The sequence below is a fragment of the Oryctolagus cuniculus genome, chromosome 9 (assembly GCF_964237555.1).
Source record: "Oryctolagus cuniculus chromosome 9, mOryCun1.1, whole genome shotgun sequence".
In the NCBI taxonomy this organism is placed as follows: domain Eukaryota; kingdom Metazoa; phylum Chordata; class Mammalia; order Lagomorpha; family Leporidae; genus Oryctolagus; species Oryctolagus cuniculus.
Genome location: NC_091440.1, coordinates 38,559,565 through 38,571,856, shown reverse-complemented (window position 1 = coordinate 38,571,856; position 12,292 = coordinate 38,559,565). Strand labels below are relative to the sequence as shown.

At 43.9% G+C, this 12,292-nt stretch overlaps 1 protein-coding gene across 2 annotated transcripts in view; it reads right to left on the bottom strand.

Moving 5' to 3' along the window:
- KLF12 (KLF transcription factor 12) overlaps positions 1 to 8,811 on the bottom strand; it is a 519,070-nt gene extending 510,259 nt beyond the window's left edge. The window contains exon 1 of one of the 2 annotated variants that reach the window (XM_070048724.1): positions 8,793 to 8,811. The gene's annotated coding sequence lies outside the window, so the exon portion shown is untranslated. Of the gene's footprint in view, positions 1 to 1,648; positions 1,811 to 8,792 lie in introns of those variants that run through there. The other variant, XM_070048722.1, reaches the window with a different exon arrangement.
- Positions 8,812 to 12,292: the final 3,481 nt, after the last annotated feature.

Here is a 12,292-nt window from a genome sequence, read left to right as displayed (position 1 = left end):
CCGGCGGGAGAAAGCCCCGGGCGCAACTCGCCGGCCCCCGGACGCGGCGCTGAACCGCGACAAAGTCCCCTCTTTTGTGTGAGCGCGCGCAAGGCAGCCTCGGGAGACGACTTTCGGGACAAACCCCCAGAGTGCGGAGCTCTCTGGGCCCCCCCGCCCCCAGCCCGGTGGGGCGCGCCGGGAGGGGCCCCGCGCCCCAGCGCCCCGCGCCTCGCCCGCGGCTAACTTGGAAAGGTGTGGGCGGAGCCGGCCCGGGCGCCGCTCGCGGGGACCGCCCCCGGGGCGCAGGGCACGGCCCGCGGCGGGCAACAATGGGGTCCCGGCAGGGGCAGCCCTGCCCTGGGCGCGGGAGTGGGTGGGGCGCGGGAATCATTGTTTGGGGTCTGGAGCCGCGCACGTTGCGGGGGAGGCGGGGGCGTGCGCCCTCCCGCGCTTCACCTTGGCGGGAATGAATGCGGGCGAGGCGCAGACGCGTGTCTCGCTTCGCAGCCCGGGGAAGGGGCGCCCGCCCGCGCCGGTGACTCAGGGAAGCAGGCGGGCTCGCTGGAGCGGCAGCGAGGCACAGCGGGAGCCGCGGACCCCCACGGGGGCCCCCCCCCCGGGGGCCGAGGGAACGCGAAGCCAAACACCCCCGAAGCGCGCCCCGAGGAACGCACGCCTCGGAGCCCGGTCCTGGGCGCCTTCTTCCCCAGCAACCCCTCCCGCCCGGAGAGGGCATCCGCGGGATTCTGGGGCGAGCGAGGGAGGAGGCGGCCGGGAGGCCGGGCCGTTCCCGCGGCGGCTCGCGGGGCGCGGGGTCAGCGCCCGCCGGAGGCAGGCGGAGGCGGAAGCGGCGGGCGGGGTGGGGGCGCGTGCGCCCCGGGCGCGACAGGACACTCCTGTGCCGTGGCTTGGAGCCCGCCCTGCGTGGGAAAGCGGCCGAGGAGGGGAAGTTTGTGTGAGGAGAGAGACTGGCGGTGCTGTGGCACCAAGTGGGGTGGGAAGAGAGGCGAGGGAGAGGCCGAGAAACAGGAAATGAGAGCGAACGCACCAACTCCAGCCAGGGAAAGCTGGGCTCTCCATCTGCGTGGCACTGGCGGCCCCCGGGCGCTCCTCGGCCCGGTGTGCGCCGTGGATGACAACAAAGGCGGCGCGCTGCCCGTGCGCCCCGCGGCCCGTGGCTAGCCCTGCAAGGGGTCGACCGGGGGCGGGCCTGCGTCTGCTCAGGGGACAAAACGGGATGGCAGGAGGAGCGGGCCGTCCCGGGCCTGGGGTTTCCAGGAAGGACAGAGGAGTGTGAAAGTGTCAAAATTGTGCAGCACTCGTCCTGCGAAGTAGCCTCAGGAAAGCCGCGGGAGCGAGAAAGGGGAGTGGGCGCCCCCCGGCTGAAGACGCGGGTGCCCTGAAACACTCGGGAAACCCGAAGGGAAAAGGGATCCGGATGGAAGCTGAGGTGGGGGGGTCTTAGTTCCCGGGAAAACAGCTGCGGACTTGCACCCCACCCCACCCCACCCCACCCCACCCCCGCCACGCCCGGGTGCCAGGCGGAGGGTTGCTAAGTCCTTTTCACGCCGCTACATCCGGACAAGAAACAGCTTGAAAAGACAAGTTTGAAAAACGACAGAATATCAACGAATGCGCAGATTGACACGAAAAACAAAAAACTTGCCTCTGCGAGAGCACTGTCAGGTTTTCCTCCAGGCGGGGCAGGGAGCGAAGGCAGTGAGGGTGGAGGGATGCTGTAAGAAATTATGTCATCGTGGCAGTGCTTGTACTAACAGCTCTTTTTCAGAGTGAGCTGAGTGGCGGACAGACCATAAATACGTTCTACGGCGAGTGCCTCTGCACGTGGAAAATCAAACTGCACCCCTTCCCAGGGCACAGCCGCGGGCATGCGAATACGATGATGAAAGACAGAAAATAAGCTGCAAGAATCCATTCCAGAGGGATAAGAAAATTAGGGGAAGGTCAAGGTTAATGCCTGGAGTCTGGTTGTGTAGTTAAAAGAAGGAAGTACGTCAAGGACTGGAAAAAGTGCTTGCAGATTTTTTTTTTTTTACATTGTGGATGAGAAGGAATAGAAATGGTAAATTAAGGCAGCTCCCAGGTTTAACCACAAGGGAAAAAAAATCACTTCATTGTGTGAACTGAGAATGGATGTGTCTTTGCCTTTTAAATAAAATGAAAATAATGTAAAATTTAAAAAATAAATAAATGAAAGTGATTCTGGGAGTTGTTAAGTTCAAAAATATAGTCCTGGTTTTTCCTAGGGCCGGAAGTAAATACTGTTCAATTTCTAACCCCTACATGTTTCCATGTGTCCCCTTTGGGGATTATGTGCAGTAAAGGGGAATTCTCCTGTTCAAGTATGAGGAGGACATGTAAAAACCTTACCACAAATGCAAGTAACTTGATATTTTGTGATAAGGTATTTTGATTTGGCTAATGAGCTGTCTGAAGACTTGGGTGGGGGAGGGGAATGACATTCCATACTTAGTTTTGTTGCAATCAGTAGCTTGGGCTGCAACTAGATTAATCTTCATCACATTTTTTGGAGGTGTCAGCTTGTCCAGGTTTCTCCAGTCACTCATTCAGGCCTCTCCCAGCCTCCTCTTCCCTCTCCTGAGCTGTGGGCCTCTGGACCCCTCCCTCCCTCCTGCCCTCAGATCCCGTCCACCTCTTCCAGGACAAAGCCTTCATTAAAGCAAACCTGCATTTTGGAACCCAAATTGGCACAAATTAGTTTCAGGACAATAGCACTTAGAGTTGCCTATCTTCTTCCTTTTCCAGCCTCTGCAGATTCCCATGCCATGTCTTGGTGCTTTCACGCAAGGCCATGGCCACGGTGCACTTCTTCCTACTTATCATGGTTCCTACTTCATCCTCCAAAACTCGTTCCATGCGAGTACATGCGTCCATATACCATCCCCTGCCACAACCAGCAAAAATACTCTTCCCCCTCTTGGAGCTTCCTCTGGCATCATGGAAAGACTATCTCCGTCACTGTTTAACTGGTTTTCAACCTTTTTCCTCCTAATTCTCAGTTTTTTCCACTCAAATATTTCCCTCACATTGAAAGATGAACATTTATTAGATGCTTACCTGGATCAGAGTGAGACATATTGGCCCATATAGGCTTCCAATTAATGCTGATTTCCTCATTTATTCTACAGTTGTTTATACTTTTCTGCTTTCAGTGCTTTGGGCTTGCTGATTATTTGTAAGCTTTTGTGCCTCAATCACCTACTTGGTTGTAATTTCTTTACAGAAAACTGTTTTGCCCATAATGGGTGATTAACTCATTCCTGTTGAGTCAATGAAGCAATTATAGTATATAAAATTAGAACGAAATACCTTAAAATATAATTTAGCAGAAAGCTTGAGTTTGCATTTGGGTGCACATATTGAAAATAACAAACAAAATTCTGGAATGCACTGATGGGCAATGTTCCTCAAGCAAATTTAAGATAGGACAGTTTCAGAAAAGAATATATTAGATATGAAGCATCTGTACTTAATTTCATTGCCCCTTTTATATCCAATCATTTAAAATTATTCAACTATGATATTCACCTTATTATTATAATTAGCATTATACTATACTAAATTAAAAAATCAGTTTTTCAATTCCACATGGAAAAGTCACAGCAAAAATTTTTTTAGATGACACTTTATAAGTTTTTAGGTTATAAAGATTGGAGCTATAATTTATTAGAGATCATCTGCATTTTTAAATAAATCAAGGCATGCAATTTGAACTAGAACTATCCTTGTTTTTTTTGATTTTACAAATGAAAATAGTAATCCTGTGGAAATAATTACATTCTTTTAAAGCGCCTATAGTTAACAAAATACCACTTTTATTTCATGCTACATACAAGGCACTAACATTGATATTACAAGCATATGAAAATGAGCTTAGATAAAACTAATGAATAACTATAATAGAAAGTATAGTTAAGGTACTCTCAAGTTATATCTACTTAGAAACATTAAGAAATTGGTGGAGGAGGTTGTACTGATAAATTTTCTTCAAAAGATGAATTTATTGCTTATGAAATGTGTCATCCATGTAAAATAACATACATCATGTGAGGTTTGCATTTGGCCTCTGTCTAACTTAAGACACACCATGTTTCTCCAGCTGTGGGCCTTCCACAGCTCCATCCTTCTCTTGTCCCTATAGGAGTAATTACTTTCTGCCCTGAGATTTATCATTTTCATTGCTACTGTTTGTTCATAGTTAGTCTTGTCAGAAAGTCTTCATAATCATTATTCTTCCTAACAATGGGTTGATTGCCAGTATTCATTTAATTTATTATCATCACCACTTTAGAATTTTCCCGAATTTTTGCAGTTGTGCTTACAATATCGTAAATATCTTTGGTTCTCTCTTAAAAAAAATTCTAGGTAGTTTCCCTTAAGTTGTATTACTGAAACGCAGACTATAATTTGCTTCTATTGTTCTAGAACATACTGCCAAATTATTTTTCAAAAGTACTTTAAAATGACCTCATATCTCTGAGTGTGCCATTTCCCCTGTGTTCTTGCTAGTGTTGGATGATGTTTTGCAATAGAAAGTCTTAAGGTGGTAGACAAGAATGGCTTGAGTTTTAATTCTTTGATGGATAACAATTGAACTCTCTAGGAATACAAGTGAGACACTGATGAGTGGGGTGATTGGGCTGAGTGGAAATATGATTGCCGTAGCCTGCCTACAACATCGTGAGTCTTAGGTCGAATGGCTACGATAGGAAACAAAGGCTGGTACAGCCATGGGAGCCATTACAAATCCTGGCTCTAAAATACAAAAACTTGTTATTTTGGGGCAGGGGTACAAGGGAATGAGAACTGGAAACTGTATCTCTGACTTGGAGTCTTAATTCAGGAGGATTAGCTTTAGCTTTGATCAATGTGGGAGTCATCGGAATAGATCATTGGCTCTACCTTCGAGGAATCTAAAGTACATTCAGTAGCTGATAGAGAAGAATGCAGAGGAGGGAAGAAGGGAAACAGGGTCAGAAACTTGAGAATAGGATAAAATGGAATGAAATAGGAGAGGGCAGATGAAAGAGGGAAGAATGGGTAGAAGAAAGCTCACAGAAAGCTCACAGTATGAATTAGTATTTCTTTCATCTGCAAATGTTTACTCTCTCACCTTTAAATAAATTCTGTTCTCATTGATATACCTATATGTACCTCTGCTCAGAATTCTTATCTTGGCTGGTGGGGGGGACAAGGGATATGAGATCCTGGATTGAAAATGAAGGTACCCAGCCCACATCCCAAACAGCAGAACATCCAACTAATGACAGCTTAAGATTAATATTTTTTGTCTACTCATTACCATGAAACAGTAGTCCAAAGGGAGGCAGTCACAAGGTGTGCAGCTTCTCTCTGGCGCTCCAAAGTCCCAAACCCATTTTACATTTTCCCTGCTCCCCTTTTTAAAAGTGCTCACTAGGCTAATCCTCCACCTGCAGCTCCAGCACTCCAAGTTCTAATCCTGGTTGGGGCACCGGCTCTGTGCCAGTTGCTCCTCTTCCAGTCCAGCTCCCTGCTGTGGCCCGGGAGGACAGTGCAGGATGGCCCAAGTGCCTAGGCCCTGCACCAGCATGGGATACCAGGAGGAAGCACCTGGCTTCTGGCTTCGGATCAGCGCGGTGCACTAGCCATAGCGGCCATTTGGGGGGTGAACCAATGGAAGGAAGACCTTTCTATCTGTCTCTCACTGTCTAACTCTGCCTGTCAAATCACCTGCTTCCATTTCCTTGGCCAGAGCTGGGGCAGGTGGCTTCCCCAACATCAGTCACAGGAACGTGACCATGAAGAAGCACCTCTACCAACAGAGTGTGTCTGCCTGTTTGCTGTTTAAATTTGCATAGTGTTTGTCTTAAATGGCAAACCACGATACTACCAAGGCTATCTGTTGAATTTTGCTGGCAGGAAGCCAAAAACAAAAACAATTACAAGTTTACAAGTGATTTCTACATTATTGTAAGGACAATAATTCATAAACAAGAAAAAACACCCAAGATTATGTGTTTTTTTTTAACATGCATTTTTCACACAAGATGTTCAGTCAACTGTTAAAGTATACAAACCACAATGTAGTACATTCTGGATCAATCCATGAGTGTGCTTTACCTAAGGCAGAATGTGGAATCCCAGTGTAGCTCCATCCAGTTACATGGTCCGTTACGGCTCCTCTTTCCACTCCATCAATTTACATGTTTTTGAAAAATGAACATTACTTTTTAAAAACTGGGTAAGTGAGTGTCAATTAGAAAAGAAAAGCTGTGTCTTTCAACACATAAACTGCGTTTGCACTTGTAGTTCGTGTCCAGTGTTGGCAAGGCAGCAGTATCAGAGCTGGTGACTGACACCTGGAAAGACGGGCAGTGCTTCTGGGTTTCCTCACTCCACTGTAGGATTTTTGGCAGGTTGCTCAGTTGTTCTTGTTCAGTTTTCCTCCTCCTACAACTGGGCACTTTCTTCACAATGAAGTGGAGAACTAATGAGATCTTGTTTAGGAGGACTGACAAGAATTCTGTGTGACCACTTATCAGCTATCCCACCAGTGCCAAACTCAGCACCTAACTTAGCACCCAACTCACAAGTAATCAAACTTTTCGATGGAAGAATGAGAATTCCAAAGTACCTGACATATTGTGAATATCCTATAAGGATGGATTTTCCTCTTGTTTTAGCTAAAATTGCTAATTTCTTTGATACAGATAATTTACTGTTTACTATTTGTTTACTATTAAAAATATAGTTACCTACCGGTATGACAAAGCTATTTATCAAGAAAAATAACCCAAAGGAATTATTCAAAGTTTCTATAGTTTAATTCAATAAATCATTTGAACTTAGTTGATTCAATTCATAAAAAAAGATTAATATTTTACTAAATTTAGCATGCATCTTTTTTAAACTGATGTATCTGCTGAGATATGATTCAAACAAAGGAAAATTATCTCTATGATGTTAAACAGTTTTGTATTTAAAATAGACTCTGAAAAAACCCTTTCTTTCCTCTCTCTTTCCCTCCTTCTCTTCTTATCATTCATTTCTTATTTTCTCCTGCCCTCTCCTCACATTCTTTTTTTTTAAGACAAAGATGAATCTAAATATGGAAAAAATTTATTCATGAAGACTTCTTCCAGCTCTTTATTTTTACCTAGTTCACAAGTTTGTTTTCTGAACCTTTTATATAGAATTCAAATGGAATTCCATCCTCACTTCAACAACAACAACAACAAAATGGCCATGGCAAATAAAATCACTATAAAGCAAGCAACAATCTTCCTTAAAACAACCCTTAATGTCACTACCTCTTTTTAAAAAATAACATATATTAGCAATTTCCTATGTCCTACACATTATTCAAAGCATTTTACATATAATAATTCCTGTAATGGTGGCAGGAAGCACTACTATCATTTTCTCTTTCTCAAGGTGAGACTTGCTAAACTCTTACAAGTTGCAAATTCCACAAGCATCCCTAGTCCTCTCTCTCTCTCTTCCTCTCTGTCACACTTATCACCATTTAATCTACTACTGTATGTTATTTGTTACTGTTGCATATAGTGTATCCTGCCCTCTGCAGCCACCTCCCCTTGCAGGAGCTCTTGCAAGGGCAGAGGATTTTTCTATCAAGTTCAAGGCTGCAGACCATTTGTGTGGCAAATGTGCATAGCATGCACTAGGCATCCAAAAAGTATTTGTGAGTAAACAAATTCCCATTGCACAGATGAGAAAGCTGAGATATCTGGTGCTTCCATATCATTTTGTCCTCAAGGCTATAATTATAAAGCATTTGTCAACTTGCCAATCATTGTTTGGATATATAAACCATTCCATGTGCTGCTTGTTTGTGAAAGACCTTGATAACCTTCATTGGGCTATCCAATGACTGTTGGTCTCAGGAACTCATTACCACAAGATCATGATAAGAATGAAAGTTTTGGGGCCAGTGCTGTGGCACAGCGGGTTAATGCCCTGGCCTGTAGCACCGGCATCCCATATGGGCTCCAGTTCAAGACCCAGCTGCTCCACTTCCAATCCAGCTCTCTGCTATGGCCTGGGAAAGCAGTGGAAGATGGCCCAAGTCATTGGGCCCCTCCACCCATGTGGGAGACCCAGAAGAAGCTCTTGGCTCCTGGCTTCGGATCTGCACAGCTCCGGCTGTTGTGGCCAATTGGGGAGTGAACCATCAGATGGAAGACCTCTCTCTTTCTCTCTCCCTCTCTCTCTCTCTCTCTCTCTGACTGTCTCTCCTCTCTCTGTGTAACTCTGACTTTCAAATAAATAAATCTTAAAAAAAAAAGAGAAGGAAAGTTTCTTCAAAAATGAGAATGGGGGCAGCAGGTATTTGATGCAGCCATCAAGCCATCAGTTGGTACACTGACATCCATCTGGAGCACCCAGCTTCAAGTCCTGGGTCCACTCCCAATTCCCGCCTTCTGCCAATGCAAACCCTGGAGAGAGATGGCGATGACGAAAGAAACTAGGAACCTGCAACCCACATGGAAGATCTGGATTGAAATTCTGGCCCCTGGCTTTGGCCTAACCCAGCCTGTGTGGCTGTAGGCATTTGGGGAGTAAACCAGCAGGTGGGAGCTCTGTCTGTCTCTTAAGAGAAAAAAAAGAGAATAAAAGCAGGACAAGAACAATTATGTGCATTAACTATCACTACTATATGTGCATTTTTGTATATTACAAATATATTACAAATAAATTATATATACAAATATATTACAAATAAATAAGCAACGGCATCATTTTCAGATTAACGTGCGGTATCATACCTTCCTGTTTTCTTTCACATCATTCACTCTGTATATGTTGTCCACAAGGCGTTAGGCAGTCTCAGCAACTAAGCAGAGTCAGACGGTAGAATGTGCAGCTCAACTCTGTATTTTAATTCATTGAGAGAGAAAAATTAGATGGACACGTAATATTTTCATCCTCTCATTATGCCTGCAGCTTCCATGCCTAAGCTGCAAGATGATAGGCCCTATAGAAAGGGTAAATAAACAGAAGAGAGGAAAGCATTTCAGTGACTTCAGAGCTGTTGTATTAAGACTGTCTTGTTGACAATTTTAAACTCCACAAATCCTCATCAATTATTAATTATTTTTCTCATTGAATTAAACAGGTGGATGGTATTTTCTCAGGAGAAAATATCAGGTGAAATGTAAGGCTTAGTGTTGACACATACGAATGGTTCATATGAATGAAATCCTATAGCTTTACTATGCGTCCCAATCTATCTCCCACAGTACACAGAAAGTATACAATTCATTTATTACAGAAAGAGAATAAGAATTTAAAGCACACTCTTTATTCCTTTGAAGCTAGAACCAGCTCTTTTCCTGTTGCAATAAACAAAACAAAGAAACTACTTCACAGTATTTAACCATTGTCTGTGAGCTCTGACACCCCTGGGTCTCTCCTGCTGGCTCCAGAGAGGTTGCAATGAAGAACACTACAGACAAAAGTCCGGGATGAGGATGTGGCCAGGGCATCCTATCATGAGAAATGCCATGCCATCTTTCACCATCTAACTTCTCAGTGGGCTGATTCTGTCAATATATCATTTACTCACTTATCAAAATTGCTCACTTAAAAAGTTGAGTTGAATGGTTCCTTATCCAATATGCCATTACCATGCCTCTTTGTTTCATCATGAGTTATGTTCATTGTTTATATGGCTTCTTGCCTGCTAGGACTGTTAGCCACATGCATGAATTCGCTGGGCAGCCGCTGAGACAAGAAACATATGGCTGGGTCTGCCGAGAAAATCTAGACACACACCATGCATAACTCTATCTTTTTGTGTGCGTGTATATTGACTTGTGTCCATTCATGCACATCTACTTGTGGGATCTGTGTCTCTTACAATCCAGTGCTAATAAAAATATTTATATAATTTCACCCCTGCAATACTTACAAATATCTTTTTATTTAATAACGTAAGCAAGCAGCAAAGAAACGGTCTGCCATTTTATCTAGAAGCATCAAAGTTGGAAAGGAGGTATGTAATTCTCCACGGGTTTCACAACAAAAGTTTCACTTTTGAGTTTTAAGTTCTTCTGAGCCCAGTCTTGGATCAGGGTACCATGCTAATAGCTGACATATTCAAACCACATTTTAAACCTGTCTATCAAATGTAATGCAATTTTTTTTATTCTTAGCATCACAGCATCTAACATTGTCTTCTGACAACAAGCAAGCAATCTTAATTCCTTGAAATTTCCAATCTAAAGGGAAGTTTTCTTCTTAACTTGAATTTTTTTTTAGAAAAAAGAATTGCTGTAATTATGTTCAAATTTTGTCAACACAGAACTCTGAAAATTGGCAGGTCCAATCTCAACATGAGCATACAGAAGGTACTTAAAGGGCATGAATAGCTGGCAAAGCACATCTAAGTTAAAAGGGGAAAAGGTTTAAGTGGTCAGAGACCTTTGAATAAAAAAGAACATTAAGCAAACATCTTAACCAACGTGTTATAAATATGTCAGAAATACAGATGTTCCTGCTGCTGCGTAGGGGGAAATGATTGGGCCACGTTGTTACCTTCACAAAGTCCGTTAACCCTTCCGTAACCTTTATTTTCTCATCAGGAGTAATGCCTCCTTGTAAAGGAAACGCTAGATCACAGATCTAAAACAACATTGTTTTATTACTATTATTATTCCCAACAGAAAAGTCATTTCTTTCTGCAATAATGCTGCACAAGCTTGTAAAAACACTACTGTAAACTGCCATCAAAATAGGTGGAGAAGTCAGAGCGGAGATACTGATCGCTAAAAGGTTAAGGAGTAATGGAGTAATAGATTAGAACCAAATTTATGTTATATGTTTTCTTTCCAGAAACATTCCTGATTTAATTTTCTCTGCTACACTATTAATAAAGAAGTAATGCGGCTTATAATTTCACAGGACGTTCGATTTAGAGAACTGTTTCCTATCAGCTGCTGCGTTCTCTTACAAAATCAGTGTGCTGGGATGCAGCCGTGGCACTGCAGGTTAAGCTGCTGCTTAGGACCAGCTTCCTACCTATGTGTACCTGGGAGGCAGCAGATTTTGGCTCTCAAGTACTAGGGTCCCTGTCACTCACATGGAAGACTGAGATGCAGTTCCTGGCTCCTGGCTTTGTCCTGGCCCAGCCCTGGCTGTTACAGGAATTTGGGCTGTGAACTAGAGGATCTCTCTCTCTCTCCCATTCTCTCTCTCTCTCTCTCTCTCTCTCTCTCTCTCTCTGTCACTCTGCCTTTCAAATACACAAACTCTATAAAAATAAAATCAATGTGCTAAGTGTTTGATGCGTATTTTCTCATTTAATCCTCACAATACAGCCAGTGAAACAGGTGTTATCTTCTCCAATTTACAAAGAACAAAGCTGAGACCCATGGAGGTTAACTTGTTTCCAAGGTGACGCAGCTAGGAAAAGGAAGAGCTGAGATCTGCTCCTAGGTTGATTGACTTCAGATGAGAACACTTAATCACCGTGCGCTCTGTACCCACAACTGGAGACGGTCACTTGTTAGTCAACCTTTAGATACATGAGTGCTGAAGATTGACCAAGATCACTGAGCCTGGGCGTGTCAGTACTGGGTTCCCAATCCCAGCATATTGCTCCTCCCATGACACTGTTGTGCTTGGAAGGCTTTCTGTATCCCTGTTATGGTTAATGAATAAGGAGCTTCAGAAAAATAATGTGCTTTTCCCTAACCTTTCACCTAGAGTCCTTTAAGTTTTGCATTTCTCTTCTAGCTCAAACACTGCACCTCGTAGAGGGAACAGCAGTGGCAGCAAAAATCCTCCCTTGGGGAACAGATGGACACGTTTGTTGATGCTGAATTGATGGTAGTGACTTTCCAAATTGGAAACTGTAGAACATTGTTCTGTAGGATACTTAGATGCAATGCTCTGCTCTCAACATCTGGAAATTTTTGGTCAAATGTCAAACATCTTTCTTTGAAGAGGATGCTGCAGTGGGTATTAATTTATTAATTAGTGTTGTGGCTCTGGAGGATAGGGTCACATAACATACAGTGGTTCTCCAAAATATGTAATCACCCCATTTCTTAAGCTACTTTTAAATTTTTATATTTTTATTTGAAAGGTACATAGATCTCCCATTCACTGGTTTACTCCTTAGGTATCTGTAACAGCTGGGGCTCAGCCAGACTGAAGCTAGGAGCCAGGAATTCAATTAGGGTTTCCCACAAAGGTGGCAAGGCCCAAGTATTGAGCCATCACCTGCTACCTCCCATGCACATTAGCAGGAAGGTAGAATTGG